The sequence below is a fragment of the Schistocerca serialis genome, chromosome 2 (assembly GCF_023864345.2).
Source record: "Schistocerca serialis cubense isolate TAMUIC-IGC-003099 chromosome 2, iqSchSeri2.2, whole genome shotgun sequence".
Lineage (NCBI taxonomy): Eukaryota > Metazoa > Arthropoda > Insecta > Orthoptera > Acrididae > Schistocerca > Schistocerca serialis.
The window spans coordinates 733,313,163-733,328,513 of NC_064639.1; positions in this window are offsets into that span (position 1 = coordinate 733,313,163).

The window sequence follows — 15,351 nt, forward strand, 5'->3', positions numbered from 1 at the left end:
GAATCTTGGGATGCCAATAAATTTCATAGGAAGTATTGTAAACAGTACACGAGAACATCGTTTATAGAATTATATACTTTTATTATTTTGCGGTAGATGATTTAGACATGCTGGAGTAATATTCATCGTAAGAACCGTAGAAGCAGCAATTTCCTCTACATCTTTACTCGACATATACACCACACTTTTATAATTACTGGTTTGAAAGTTTCTTTAAGAAATTGTTAGTTTCACTGATACTTTCTATTTCTTGATTTGCATCGGCGACTGTTTCGATTGATTTGTCTGAAAGGTTGTTTGACAATTTGAATCTATTGGAAACGATTATTCGCAACAGAAGTTAATCTGACTGCCTGATTTCCAAGAAATTGTTTACAGTCACCTAGTGAGGCAAAGCAGGTTCTACCCTTGATAATACATGAACTGATATTTGGTCTTATAAAAGGAAGTCCCTAGAAACCTGAAATTTACTTTTTTTCCTTTTCATTTTTTGGCTTACCTGTGACGCTCGAGTAGCTGCTGTCTGGAAACTGCATCTACTATTGACAGTTATTATAAAGGCGCATCTCGTTTGCAAGGTGGAAAACTAGCTACAGGTCAATCCCGTGTGCATTGAGTGCACGTAATGTGTCTACATTTTAAACTGCAATTGTGAAACTTAATCTGATGAATGACAAAGATCACTACTGATTCCTTTAAAAGACATATTGGCAAATTTAAATGAGGCATTCATGGTAAATGATAACAGCCAAACAGTCGCAGAATAAAGATTTATTGAAATTCTTGACCACGGTTTCGGTATGTCTAAATATACCTTCATCAGAAGCAAAAATACACCTGAACAGGAAGACACCTTCATTACCAAAAGCTTAATGGAGGTGTCTTCCTGTTCAGGTATATTTTTCCTTCTAATGAAGGTATATTTAGACATACCGAAACCGTGGTCAAGGATTTCAGTAAATCTTTAATCTGCAACTGTTTGGCTCTTATCATTTACCGTGAAGAACAGTTGCTGCTTCAGCCATATTTAAAATTTTGTTAGAAAAGGCACTTTCCCAAAGTATCCTTCAGTGTTATCAAGAACTGCTAACAAATTACAGACTCAGGAAATACTTTATTGCTGTTTCTTTTACAGTGTCATGTTTAAAGATTTATTACAGAATATACGAGGTGTGGCTAGAAAAAAACCGGACTAGTACTGGTGAAACAATAAAACGAATGCAATAAGGCTGAGAGTCGCGTGGCCTGTCACGTGACTCTCGCTCCGCCTACTTCTCGAGTTTCATCTGCCTCCTGCACTCAGTCTGCCCGTGGCGTCTGTTTTAAGTAGTTGACGCTTTGTCTGTGCGTCGGAAAATGTTGAGTGTACAGAAAGAATAGCGTGTTAACATCAAATTTTGTTTCAAACTAAGAAAATATGCAAGTGAAACGTTTGTAATGTTACAACAAGTGTACGGCGATGATTGTTTATCGCGAACACAAGTGTTTGAGTGGTTTAAACGATTTAAAGATGGCCGCGAAGACACCAGTGATGACACTCGCACTGGCAGACCATTGTCAGCAAAAACTGATGCAAACATTGAAAGAATCGGTAAACTTGTTCGACAAGATCGCCGTTTAACAATCAGAGCAGTGTCTGAGTTAACAGGAGTTGACAAGGAAAGTGTTAGGCAGATTCTTCATGAAAGTTTCAACATGAACAAAGTGTGTTCAAAAATGGTTCCAAAGTGTCTCACAATTGAACAGAAGGAACGCCGAAGAATGATTTGTTCTGACATCCTGGAAAACATTGAAAGTGATCCCACCTTCTTACAAAATGTTATTACTTGCGATGAATCGTGGTTTTTTGCTTACGATCCCGAAACTAAACGCGAATCGATGCATTGGAAAACCCCTGGTTCTCCACGACAAAAAAAAGCACGAATGTCAAAATCGAAATTCAAGGCAATGATGATTGTTTTTTTTTGACATCAAAGGGATTGTGCACATTGATTGGATACCAGAGGGACAAACAGCATTACTACATTAGCGTCCTGGCTACCCTACGTGAGCGCGTACGGAGAAAACGGAACGATTTGTGGAGAAAAAAGTCATGGAACCTTCACCAAGACAATACCCCAGCTCACAGTGCGTTGTCAGTGAAGACGTTTTTGGCAAAACACAACATTCCCATCTTAGATCATCCACCCTACTCACCTGATTTGGCCCCCTGTGACTTTTTTCTTTTCCCTAAAGTCAAGTCAGCTTTGAAAGGAAGTAGATTTGAGACTGTTGAAGCAGTAAAAGAAAAAGCGACGGAAGTAATGTATGGACTTACCGAAAATGATCTGCAGCATTGCTATGAACAGTGGAAAATTCGTATGGAGCGGTGTAGAGACCGAGGAGGAGAGTACATTGAAGGAGATAACATGAAATTGTAAATATTGTAAATAAATGTTTTTTCCAGCATCAGTCCGGTTTTTTTCTAGCCGCACTTCGTATATGTCCATCGCAGATTGTAAAAAGTTGCATTAACTGAGTGAATAGTCACTAATGTTACCTAATTCAGGAAAGGAAAAAGTTCTGTATTGGATACTAAAAATAAAATGTCGTGTGATTAGAGCCTCCCATCGGGTAGACCGTTCGCCGGGTGCAAGTCTTTCGATTTGACGCCACTTCGGCGACTTGCGCGTCGATGGGGATGAAATGGTGATGATTAGGACAACACAACACACAGTTCCTGAGCGGAGAAAATCTCCAGCGCACCCAGGAGTCGAACCCGGGCCCTTGGGATTGACATTCTGTCACACTGACCACTCAGCTACCGCGGGCGGACTATTGGGTACTAAATTGTTATAATGGCATGAACACAGCAGTTCACGGGTAAATAAACAAAGAAAATTAATTATTAGCTTATTATGAAGTGTTCATCAAATGAATCATAAAATATTTCTGTCTCGCAGTAAGGATATCAAAATCGTATTATAAAATCTTCCCATCGAATACATCTAGTTGTGCAGAGACGCAGTGTTGCAAATGACTATGGAGGAGAAATTAAACGGGAGAAATGCAAGAAAGTTGTTATTACACCATGAACTTGAAGCGTGTTGCAACCATCTTACAGAGCCGAATACGTTGGGTTCCCTACTCCCATCGTTCACCGCGACGATACCTCCCCGTGATTTCACTCTGTCGCGCCCGTGCCCAGCCTCGACACTTAGGGATCTCGTATCGACATTTACCATCGTATCCGAAATAGCGTCACCACTTGTGATTGTGTGGAGACGTAATTGTTTATCAAGGCTGCCAGCTTACGTCACTTACGGGTGTACTAATCGATCCTTTTGTAATCTGAAGTTTAAAGGAATCACGTTTCATTGGTAGGTACAAGCAATATTTTGTTTTGTATACATTTATTATGGTTGTGCTGTTTACTGTTGTTCTTTCCTATGTTTTTGATTGCCCTTTAAACCGCAAACGCCCCGACATTCGAGTCACACTGTATGAACGATCTCGTCCCCGGACAACACGCGGCTACGTGACCGCGTTGATTGTTGATGCAGCATCTCATGCCTTATCTTCTTCCAGCAGATAGTTATCCAACGTTCACATTTTCTCCCTTTTTAAAAAAGATTCTGACTGAAAAAGCCAGAGAAAGCGGTCATGTGTGTATGAGTTTTGAGCGAGCATGAATTAGTGGGTGCGTGATTTGCTTCCTTTCTGTAGACATTGGACGAAAACTTAGGTGAACACATTTTTGGTGGCGTCTGCCTGGTGCTCGGCTTGTGAGTAGCAAGCTATCCGCTTCACAATAGAGTTACTCCCTTGCCAAATTTGTTGTAAATAATCCGTTGCACTTCAACAGGGACAATGATGTACATAATTACAATACCTAAAGGAAAAGAACATACATTACGCCACACTAAGGTTGCCTGTAGTACAAACAGGGGTTGACAATGCTGCAACAAAAAGTGTTGGTCACATAACCCGTAATATAAAATGCCTAACAGACACCAAAGTAAAATCTGAAACTAAACTGAAAACGCTCTTGGTGTGTCGTGGAGCGATCTCTCTGTTTTTAAAATAATTGAAAAGCCACGATCGCTTTAATATCGTTTACTAGATGCCCGGTTTCAGCACTCTGAAGTGCTAATCCACGTTTCAGATCCGATGATGGCACCTTCAGAGTCTTGAAGCCGGGCATATAGTAAACGATATTGAAGCGGTCGTGGCTTTCCAATTATTTTATAAACTGAAAACGTTCCTCTTTGTCCTCTCCTGTTCCGTGGAAGACTGTCTGTTACAGTAATGTGTAAATGGTGATGGGTAGGAATTACTGACTGACATCTATCTATAATTAAAAAACAAGAAGAAGCTAATAAATTGTCAGTATGGAGGCATATTTAGAAAAAAATGTTATTAGTACAAAATGATTCTTTCCACATCATTGAGATTTATCGTTTCTCGTACATGTAATATGAAACTAACTAAGCAACTAGGGATTGTTAAATCACAAAGCGTGGTATAGACATGTGGCCGAGCGGTTCTAGGCGCCTCAGTCTGGAACCGTGCGACCGCTACGGTCGCAGGTTCGAATCCTGCCTCGGGCATGGATGAGTGTGATGTCCTTAGGTTAGTTAGGTTTAAGTAGTTCTAAGTTATAGGGGACTGATGACCTCAGATGTTAAGTCCCATAGTCCTCAGAGCCATTTGAACCATTTTTGTGGCATAGACTTTTGGCCGTAAGTGTGAATCTGGCCCATCCGACCGGTTAGCCTGTCAGTTAAGATAAAAATAAACAACGCACTGACGATATAGTCTTTGCTGGGAAGACAACGATTTTATTCGTTCGTAGACCAAATAATACAGAACTTGTTTTACACGCAGTGTACACGAAGACAAACTCGAAAGAGAAGGAATAAGCCTCTTTTTGACTCTTTAGTATGGGCTATGCACAACCAAGAACCAAACGTATAGTAATCATGAACATACATATAAATTATTATGAACTGAGAATGAAGGGCACGGAGCTTGTAGACAAAACACAGCGCTCCTGTCAGCCGGCGCAGATTAATTTGACAGCGCGAAATCAAACACTCGCGGCATGCCACACGCGTCAAACGCTCACGCAGGGCGCTGTACAGAACTGCTGACCGCGGTCGTTAAAACAGCGCCGTCGGCGGAAGCGGAGCTCCATCCAGGAAGCGCACCGGAAAGTGGACGCGTCGACCAAATATCGTGGTGCGGTGGTCTCCCGGAGCTGACACCGTGCGCGGTGTTGTTGCCGAAGTTCGGTGTTGCTGGAAGAGGTGCCGGGTGAAGCTAAGTGTGTCGAGTCTCGGTTCTCTGAAGACGTTCGCCGGCTTGACCCTGTCTGTTATGATGGCAGGTTGCTTGCCGGTAACTACAGTGTTAGGATGCGACCCCCCTCTTGATGACACGACGCGGCCCGATGTATGGTGGTTGTAGGGCCGGTTTGACGCCACCAGTACGTAGCATCACGTGTGTGCACGTTCTGAGTTCTTTGTGGACAAACGTGGCATCAGTTTCCAGTTTGGAGAGCTGTGGAGATCGTATCTTCTTCACATGATCTCTAAGTCGCCCGACGAAGGCAGATGGGTCTGTATCAGCTGCGGAGCCACATATAAAAATTCGCCAGGCTGTCGCAGCGACACTCTGCACGCCAGTTCTGCTGAGGAACCGTCCACATCGGATTTGTACACGTTCCATAAGCCAAGTAGGATTTCGGGCAGAGCTTCTGCCCAACAGGCGGTGTGGCACATTAGAGCTGCATTTAGTCTTCAGTGCCAAAGCCCCTTTATTCCGTTGGTGGCCTTGTGGTACTTGGTTGTTTTGCGCTGATTCATGCCACAGAATGCTGCCAGCTTGGCGAACAATTACGATTCAACTGCTAGTCACGATCAGTGGCAATGTGCAGACGATAGTGCAGAGGGCAGCTGAAATGTTATACCCAGTTTAGCGAGAAGGTATGCGGCAAAGTTTCCGCGGAGATACTGTCCACAGGTGCCGCTTCCGGCCAACGGGTGAATCGGTCAGTCATTGTCAGTAGGTACCGTTGACCGTTCGAAGGAGTTAGTGGTCCCATGACGTGTAAGTGCATGTTAGTCCAATGGTGTTGGTTTCGGGGAATTTGCCGATCGGGGCACGAGCGTGGCAGCTGACGTTGCAACGCTGCTATTGTAAACAGCATTATACCTGCTCACGGCAGTCTTCCTTCATTCCTGGCCAAACGAATCGATCTGTAATGAGGTGTAACGCCGGAGTGGCACAGATTCGGTAAAGATTCGAAGGCGCTCTTCCGAAATCTTGCTGGTAAAAACGGCAGTGGGTTTGCTGTAGTTACATAGCAGTATAACTTGAAGCCAGCGCCAGGGACACTAATTGCAAGTCTAACGACGAAGTTCCTGTATCAGATCTTGCAGTTCCTTGTTGTTGCGTTGTCCGTCTACAAGCTCGTGTAGCCAATAGTGGAGATGCTACTGACTCGGGAGCGACAGTAAGCTACCGTACTCTCGATCCCGGCTATGTGTCGAATATGGGTGCAAAACTGTACGATAAGAGTAAGTTGAATATGTTGCCGCGGCGAATAGTTGACGTTGTTCTGCCGAAATACATACGTAAGCGGTTTCGCGGGCTTCCATTAGAGATCGAAGTACTTCCTGACTGTGCCTCATATATCTCTGACACTTCGAGGTCATAAGCGCTTCACTTCTGTTGAGATGTTGACAGTTCCCGCGAGAAATGGTTGAAATGGCTCTGAGCACTGTGGGACTCAACTTTTGAGGTCATTAGTCCCCTAGAACTTAGAACTTGTTAAACCTAACTAACCTACAGAGCCGGCCGCGGTGGCCAAGCAATTCTAGGCTCTTCAGTCCGGAACCGCGCGACCGCTACGGTCGGAGGTTCGAATCCTGCCTCGGGCATCGATGAGTGTGATGTCCTTAGGTTACTTAGGTTTAAGTAGTTCTAAGTCCTAGGGGACTGATGACCTCAGATATTAAGTCCCGTAGTGCTCAGAGCCATTTGAACCATTTTAGCCTAAGGATATCAAACACATCCATGCCCAAGGCAGGATTCGAACCTATGGCCGTAGCGGTCTCGCAGTTCCAGACTGCAGCGCCTAGAACCGCACGGCCACTTCGGCCGGCCCGCGATAAAAGGCCATAGGCTACCATGCGTCTTGTTGCGTTACTGCTACACGGCTGCACGGCGCCCACCACCGTCTGGCTCGCATAAATCACCAGTGCTAACGGCGCACTTTGCACAAGGTGCGCCAACAATGCAGCGTCCGCTATTGCTTGTTTTGCTTGTTTGAACGCAGCAATCATGCGATCTATCCAAGTTGCATTTGGGACCTGAGAGCACAGCCGTTAGTGGTTCTTGACTTTTTGCTGCCCTTTATAGATGCCGACGAAAAAGGTTTAGTATATAAAGAAGTCGCCGCAGCTCCTTAACTGCAGAAGCTGTGGGATTTTCAGAATAGCTTCCACTTTTTCAGGTAGCAGTATGGAGCCTAACGGTGTAATACAGTGGCCAAGAAAATCGATTTGTGATTGATCAAAACTGCACTTCGCTCTGTTCACAACAACACCGTATTCGTCTAGTCGTTTGATAACTTCTGTGAAATGCCGGATATCTTCTTGTGGCGTGGCTGAGAATACTAATTTTTCTTCAGAGTAAACCAAACGGAATGGCAGGCCTTGCAACACTGAATGGGTGTATCTTAGCCACGTCTGGGCGGCATTACTGAGGCCAAACATCGTACATCCGCTTTCAAATACGCCGAACGCTAATTATAGCTGTCTTTGGGAAGTCTTCCTCAGTGACAGCTATCTGCGTGTATGCTTTGGCGCAGTCCAACTCACTGTACAGGCTGGCACACTCAACACGTAGTTGTAATCGCGGAGTAACGGCGTAACGGCGCTGGTTAACGACTTGGCTCTGTACTGGTGTTAAGGGCTCTATAGTCGCCGCAAGGGATCCACACACCACACTTTTTTTGGCTCTAGATGCAATGGTGAAGGACGGTCACACGATAACCTCTCGAATCATGCTGTCGAATTCTGCCTTTAGAATTGCTAAGCAACCCGGGGCTAACTTTCGCGGCCAACAAGGTGTAGTAGGTTCATCAGCAGTCTTTATATACTGCGCGGTGTTAAGCTTCACATCTTTATGCTTATCTTGGCGCAGTGCCGGGAAATCTCGAAGTAGGGCGGAGTACTCGCTATCTGCGGCTTCAATTTGGCCAATTGGGTGGTTGCGTGACGCCAGAAACCCGCAGCCATTAGGCCGGTGGATTGGTCGACCAGACGTGTGTTGGTGATGCCAGACAGAAAGTTGTAGTACGGCAGAAAGTCCGGCCGCATTATCGCCATCGTGAAGTCCCACAAGAACGCCTGCCGTAGGTTTTGTGCCGTGCGTCTCAGTTGTTTGCAGCAGCTAGAGTTTGCAGGAGCTAGACAGCACGACATACGTGGACTGCACAGGTGTAAACTGTTCGTGTGGAGATACACAGACCGGAGCCTCTGTCAACCAAGTATTTCTGTCCTGTGCGTGATCATTTACAAAAAAACGCTGAGAATCAGACTGGCAATCGGACGATGCGTCTACACGCACCTACCGTTGGCATTTGGGAACGCACAGGGTTTGGTAGAGCGATGTTCTTGATCGCCAAAGCTGTTGTGGTACCAACATATCTCCTGCTGCGTTTCCGCCCCTGGTATAGCAAGGTGGTCGACGATCTGCTGTGTGAGCGCTTCCGGAGTCTCGTTCGGTCATGGCATTTGTTTACGTTACGACGAGATAACAACTGCCCGATCTGCTGTGCAGGACGTCAACCTTTGCCGCCAGAACGCCGTAGTCGGCGCGCGATACCGTGGTGAACGTGCTTGCGCACTGCGCAGTTGTTACGCTGTTAGGTGCGGGTGGTATAGCGTCTTGCACCCTGTCTGCTAGCTCTGCCACAGCATCTAAAGGCATGTTAGACGGCGACGCGATGATTGCTTTAACGGCAGGCAGAAACCGACTACCCTGCATGGTTCTCAGCTGGCTGTCCGGAACCGGGCCAGCGTTGATCTCGCTTCGCAGATGTAGCAAGTACTGGGTGGTTTTTCATCCCCGATGTCTTCCTGCCTCAGGATTTTGCGGAGGCGTTCTTCTTGCGAAGCGGATACACGACGGATTAGCTCCGCTTTGAGACGATCATACGAACCAATCTCTAGCGGCAAGTTATCACTTCTTGCACTTCAGGACTGATGGTCAAGTTGACACAAAATTAGCTCAAACGTTGTGGCGTCGGTAATTATTATCGAATAAAAGAGACTAGCTTCAACTTGAGCAAACCAAAGAGACGGATTGTGAGGCCAGAAAAGCGGTAATCGTAGGGCGAGCTTGGATAAAGCAAGGTTGGTCGTTGTCGGATTTTCGGATTTTCCCGCAATAGCTGATCCTCTAATTAGTGCGACAGGCAGGCATTAACTACATCGAGGCCACTAATTACTCCTTAGGGGTGGGTCTGGCCCGTCCGACCAGTTAGCGTGCCTGTTCAGATGAAAATAAATGATACACAAACGTTACATTCTTTACTGGAATAAAAATGACGTTATTTGTTCATGGGTCCAATAATACTCTTTCAGAACGTCTCTTCGCGAAGTGTACGGAAAAATAAATTCGAGAGAGAACGAGTAAGCCTCTTGTTGACAAATTAGTAAGCGTTATGCACAATCAAGAACTAAACATATTGTAAACATGAACACAGATACAAATTGATTATCGCGAGAAACTAAATTACGTTTAGAGCATAAAACCTCCAACAAGATCTCTCGTTAAAATCGTTTGGTTGCAGATGACCAACTACCTGTTATAAATAATATACATGTTGTCCTGGAAAACAACGCAAACCGAGAGTGAAGGTGCTAACTAAACGAAACAAATTGTTGTTTGAACTAAATATTCCCGTAATTTTGTAATCATCCAGTAAAAATGTTCACGTTACAGATTAAATAAAAACTGGAACGCACTAATGATGGCACAGAGGTGCTGGAACATGTTTGAGACCTTGGAGAAACGGTGTTTTTTTTTTTTTTTTTTTTTTTTTACAACTGGCGGACGTTGTTTGTTGTGGTCTTCAGTCCTGAGACTGGTTTGATGCAGCTCTCCATGCTACTCTATCCTGTGCAAGCTTCTTCATCTCCCAGTACCTACTGCAGCCCACATCCTTCAGAATCTGCTTAGTGTATTCGTCTCCTGGTCTCCCTCTACGATTTTTACCCTCCACGCTGCCGTCCAATACTAAATTGGTGAACCCTCGATGTCTCAGAACATGTCCTACCAACCGATCCCTTCTTCTAGTCAAGTTGTGCCACAAACTCCTCTTCTCCTCAATCCTATTCAATACCTCCTCATTTGTTACGTGACCTACACATCTAATCTTCAGCATTCTTCTGTAGCACCACATTTCGAAAGCTTCTATTCTCTTCTTGTCTAAGCTATTTATCGTCCTCGTTTCACTTCCATACATGGCTACACTCCATACAAATGCTTCCAGAAACGACTTCCTGACATTTAAATCTATACTCGATGTTAACAAATTTTTCTTTTTCAGAAACGCTTTCCTTGCACATTGTCAGCCTACATTTTACATCCTCTCTACTTCGACCATCATCAGTAATTTTGCTTCTCTAATAGCAAAATTCCTTTACTGCTTTAAGTGTCTCATTTCCTAATCTAATTCCCTCAGCATCACCCGACTTAGTTCGACTAACATTCCATTATCCTCGTTTTGCTTTTGTTGATGTTCATCTTATACCCTCCTTTCAAGACACTGTCCATTCCGTTCAACTGCTCTTCCAAGTCCTTTGTTGTCTCTGACAGAATTACAATGTCATCGGCGAACCTCAAAGTTTTTATTTCTTCTCCATGGATTTTAATGCCTACTCAGAACTTTTCTTTTGGTTCCTTTATTGCTTGCTCAATATACAGACTGAATAACATCAGGGAGAGACTACAACCCTGTCTTCCCAACCACTGCTTCCCTTTCATACCCCTCGACTCTTATAACTGCCATCTGCTTTCTGTACAAATTGTAAATAGCCTTCCGCTCTCTGTATTTTACCCCTGCCACCTTCAGAATTTGAAAGAGAGTATTCCAGTCAACATTGTCAAAAGCTTTCTCTAAGTCTCCAAATGCTAGAAACGTAGGTTTGCCTTTCCTTAATCTATCTTCTAAGACAAGTCGTAGGGTTAGGATTGCCTCACGTGGTCCGACATTTCTACGGAATCCAAACTGATCTTCCCCAAGGTCTGCTTCTACCAGGTTTTCCATTCGTCTGTAGATAATTCGTGTTAGTATTTTGCAGCCGTCACTTATTAAACTGATAGTTCGGTAATTTTCACATCTGTCCACACCTGCTTTCTTTGGGATTGGGATTATTATATTCTTCTTGAAGTCTGAGGGTATTTCGCCTGTCTCATACATCTTGCTCACCAGATGGTAGAGTTTTGTCAGGACTGGCTCTCCCAAGGCTGTCAGTAGTTCTAATGGAATGTTGCCCACTCTGGGGGCCTTGTTTCGACTCAGGTCTTTCAGTGCTCCGTTATACACCCAACAATTTTAACTGCTAATGCGGTGAACACAAAGAGCTACAAATCCAAATGAGAAATAGTGCGCAAGTTGTAGGTAAAACTCTCGAGTATGAATATGTCAACAAGTCAAGCGATCTGACGGACGTGCCACTTGAGGGCAATAGTTCCGCGAGTGTTAAGCACAAAAAGCGCGGAGCTGTACCGGCACTGCTGCAGGCAGCCGCCACTACCTACCCCTCACACTCCTACCCCTCGGCAGTCGTAACGCTGGGACACGGCCCATCCCGACAGCCACGGCGCCAATCGCCAACTTATCGTGGGCCGACAGTATCCAAGCTAAAAGAGAAGCTGACAGTGAACAAACACTAACACCCCTTTCAAGTTGTTTTAAAAATGAATTTTGTTTGGATTCGTAAAGGCATCCCACACCGCGTACAGTGTGGCAGCAAACCACACATTACGGTCATTTCGCCAAATATTGGCGATGTACAATTGAATGAATTTTTATGCACTCTCCTCGTGAAGTGGTTTCCTTTTCTCTATCTACGAGACAAGAGTATTTTCGAAGATTTTTCACCAAATTCTTTATCTAACGATAAAATCGCAGCGTAGCACTAGCGGAGTAGATTTGAGGGTAGGGTATCACTATAACAATATACGATGGGTATCCTTGTTCATCTTGAAAAATGACATATAACTGTGGATATATTTGTTCTACCCACGTGTCAGTCAAGAGAAGAAACTTGTTCTCGTACACACAGGGTTTCATCACATGAAATGCTATACAATGAACTTAATCACGGTTTATTTGCTGTGTAAGGAACCTGACAATTGGAAATAAAGTTTCTACATAGCGACTTCGATTCCACGAACTTCGGATCTACGTTGTCTACCATTTCCACGGAACCAGCCACTTCCTGGAAACTACGAGTAGACCAACTAAAACGATCGTGCCTCGCCATACCTGCGAGAAAAATGCTATTTTTAATCTAAACTCTCGCACATAATCTCTCAATTTGGTTATTTTCACTTCTGGCCAAGGCCACAAATCTGAACGAAATCGATGAAGTCGAACAGGGGCCGTTCCCTTGTTAGTAACACCGTCTCAATTTCTTAAGACAGAAGATTCTACCTCATTCCAATTCGGTACTATGCGGTAAGCCGTGGTCGAGAGATAGCAACTTTCATTAATAAGCAAAACATCCACGATCATGGGTCAAGCCCCCTGATTAAATTTTGAATAAAAACCATTAGCACTGGACTTCCAGCGTAAGAAGCCGCCCTCATTCTGCCATCACCCCTGTCAAAGAGGGTGGAGGAGCGGACAGAAGTTCAGGGCACTCTACTGTCCTTGTGGTGGAAACTACCCCTAAAAGCCGGAAGAATCAGCAATGATCAGCGGATGGAATACGCAGATAGCAATGAAAACCACTGCATTAAAGACACATAACGTTTAACCTCATCATATGTGGCCTGTATTTGAAAAAGTGTCGTGAAGACCTCTCCATTGGCAAAATATTCCTGACCAGCCCCAATTCGGATGGAACTGCCCAGTAGAAGGTGACCAAGAAAGAAAGGTTCAATTACTAACGAAAGGATGACGTCGGGGCGTGGAAAGTCAGTAGTTTGTGCATGGCAGGGGTGCCAGGAAATCTTGAAAGAGAAATACTAAAGCTCAGTCTTGATATAGTGGACGTCAGTGTAGTGAAATGGAAAGAAAACAAGGGTTTGTAGTCAGATGAATGTAGAGTAATATAAACAGCAGCAGAAAATGGTATAACAGAAGTAGGATTCGTTATGAATAGGACGGTAGGGCAGAGACCCAACTCGCTTTATTTGTTCATGAGACCCAGAAAATATTAGATACAGGCTCCCAGGTAGATGCTATTTTTCTTGACTTCCGGAAGGCGTTCGATACAGTTCCGCACTGTCGCTTGATAAACAAAGTATGAGCCTACGGAATATCAGACCAGCTGTGTGGCTGGATTGAAGAGTTTTTAGCAAACAGAACACAGCATGTTGTTATCAATGGAGAGACGTCTACAGACGTTAAAATAACCTCTGGCGTGCCGCAGGGGAGTGTTATGGGACCATTGCTTTTCACAATATATATAAATGACCTAGTAGATTGTGTCGGAAGTTCCATGCGGCTTTTCGCGGATGATGCTGTAGGATACAGAGAAGTTGCAGCATTAGAAAATTGTAGCGAAATGCAGGAAGATCTGCAGCGGATAGGCACTTGGTGCAGGGAATGGCAACTGACCCTTAACATAGACAAATGTAATGTATTGCGAATACATAGAAAGAAGGATCCTTTATTGTATGATTATATGATAGCGGAACAAACACTGGTAGCAGTTACTTCTGTAAAATATCTGGGAGTATGCGTGCGGAACGATTTGAAGTGGAATGATCATATAAAATTAATTGTTGGTAAGGCGGGTACCAGGTTGAGATTCATTGGGAGAGTGCTTAGAAAATGTAGTCCATCAACAAAGGAGGTGGCTTGCAAAACACTCGTTCGACCTATACTTGAGTATTGCTCATCAGTGTGGGATCCGTACCAGATCGGTCTGACGGAGGAGATAGAGAAGATCCAAAGAAGAGCGGCGCGTTTCGTCACAGGGTTATTTGGTAACCGTGATAGCGTTACGGAGATGTTTAATAAACTCAAGTGGCAGACTCTGCAAGAGAGGCGCTCTGCATCGCGGTGTAGCTTGCTCGCCAGGTTTCGAGAGGGTGCGTTTCTGGATGAGGTATCGAATATATTGCTTCCCCCTACTTATACCTCCCGAGGAGATCACGAATGTAAAATTAGAGAGATTAGAGCGCGCACGGAGGCTTTCAGACAGTCGTTCTTCCCGCGAACCATACGCGACTGGAACAGGAAAGGGAGGTAATGACAGTGGCACCTAAAGTGCCCTCCGCCACACACCGTTGGGTGGCTTGCGGAGTATAAATGTAGATGTAGAGAGTGAGTGACTATGATCAGTCCAGTCAGAATCGACAGCAAACGAACACCGACAACAGTATTTCAGGTAGAGATGACAACGCAGCAACGCAGCAAGCACAAGAGAAAAAGATGCAGGGACCATATGAAGATAATTCAGTGTGTAAGGGTAGATGAGAATGTAATAGTCATAGGAGATCAGAATGTGGTTGTGCGGGAAGGAGTAGAAGAAAGGATTACGGGAGAATATGGTGCTGCTAACAGGAAAGAGAAACGGGGAAGACTGATTGAGTTTTACAATAAAGAGGAGGAGGTAAAATTGGAAAATGCCGGAAGATTTAAGTAGTTAGATTACATCATGGTCGGGCAGAGAGTCCAGAATCAGTAGACTGATAAGAAAAAAAAGAGCTGTCATTACATCTTTGAACGTCGTCGACGACTTACAGTACAATTCGTTTATCAACCGACTAACTTGATACCAATTGTATCAATATGAAATCAATATGAATATAGGCCTAATACTGATATGTATGTATGTTCCACTCTCCTCGTAAACCAGTGGATCGATTTCGACTCACCTTGGTAAGTATACCACTTACTGTCTGGAAAGATCGACTCTAATGATAAGAACCACCACCTGTCAAATACGTGAGGGTGGAGGTGAAAAAGGAGCGTAACATATGAAACGAAAGTAGCTAGATTGCATTCATCCAGCTATTGAGAATGAAAGCACTTGGTATCTTGCAACCAACTTTACACGCAAATTCGGACCATTGAAAGACTTACTCACGTTGACAAAGGGAAATAGTTTATCGCTC